The sequence below is a fragment of the Physeter macrocephalus genome, chromosome 2 (genome assembly GCF_002837175.3).
Source record: "Physeter macrocephalus isolate SW-GA chromosome 2, ASM283717v5, whole genome shotgun sequence".
Lineage (NCBI taxonomy): Eukaryota > Metazoa > Chordata > Mammalia > Artiodactyla > Physeteridae > Physeter > Physeter macrocephalus.
In genome coordinates this window covers 19,462,427-19,463,189 of record NC_041215.1, presented here as the reverse complement: position 1 = coordinate 19,463,189, position 763 = coordinate 19,462,427, and the positions used below count along the sequence as shown (strand labels likewise).

Sequence of the window (763 nt, the reverse complement as noted above, 5' to 3'; positions counted from 1 at the left end):
AGAGTGAGAGGCCCGCGTACCGCAAAAAAAAAAAAAAAAAAAAAAAAAAAAAAAAAAAAAAAAAATCAGTAGATTCAATTATCAGATTAGATGACCGAGAAGTGCCTGCCCGGCCCCATGCTTGATTTGTGGCTGAGTCTCAAGCTCAGTGCATTCTCTTTTTAAAATCTGTGTAACCTTCTTACCCTTCCAGAACTTTCCATGACCTCTTAAAAACTCCGGAGCTTCTCCTATTTAAATATTTTTCCTTTAGTGAGTGAAGGGGCTTGCTTGCTGATGTACATCTGATCTACAGAGAGGGCTTGCCTTAAAAATGATTCTGTTTTTTTCATACTTCTTTACTTTTGCTGCAAGCAGAGACACTTAGGTAGAATGCAAATTTCTGTGGGTCACAGGTTATTTTACCTCTTTCGGTTCCTTAGTTTATTCATCTGAAGAGTGGAGAGAAAAGTAGTTCCTGGTTTTTAGGATTGTGAGATTATACGGGTTATATGGGGATTCTCAACCTTGGCGCTATTGACATTTGGAGCCATATCATTCTCTGGGGTGGGACCATCCTGTGCGTTGTAGGAGGTTGAGCAGCATCTCTGGCCTCCACCCACTAGATGGCAGTAGCACTGCATCTTATGAGTTCATGAATTTTTACAGGAACCCACTGGAGCACTTACCATCTCCTTTTTAGGGGTCCAAAGCCTGTGGTTTTTTCTTTCTTTTTTTTTTTTTTTTTTTTTTTTTTTTTTCTTTTTTTCGGTACGCGGGCGTT

The 763-nt window shown here is 39.7% G+C and overlaps 1 protein-coding gene across 3 annotated transcripts in view; it reads left to right on the top strand.

The window, feature by feature from the left end:
• The window catches only part of INSR (insulin receptor), a 112,947-nt gene that overhangs the window by 105,183 nt on the left and 7,001 nt on the right, over positions 1–763 (top strand). The gene's annotated exons all lie outside the window — the stretch shown is intronic.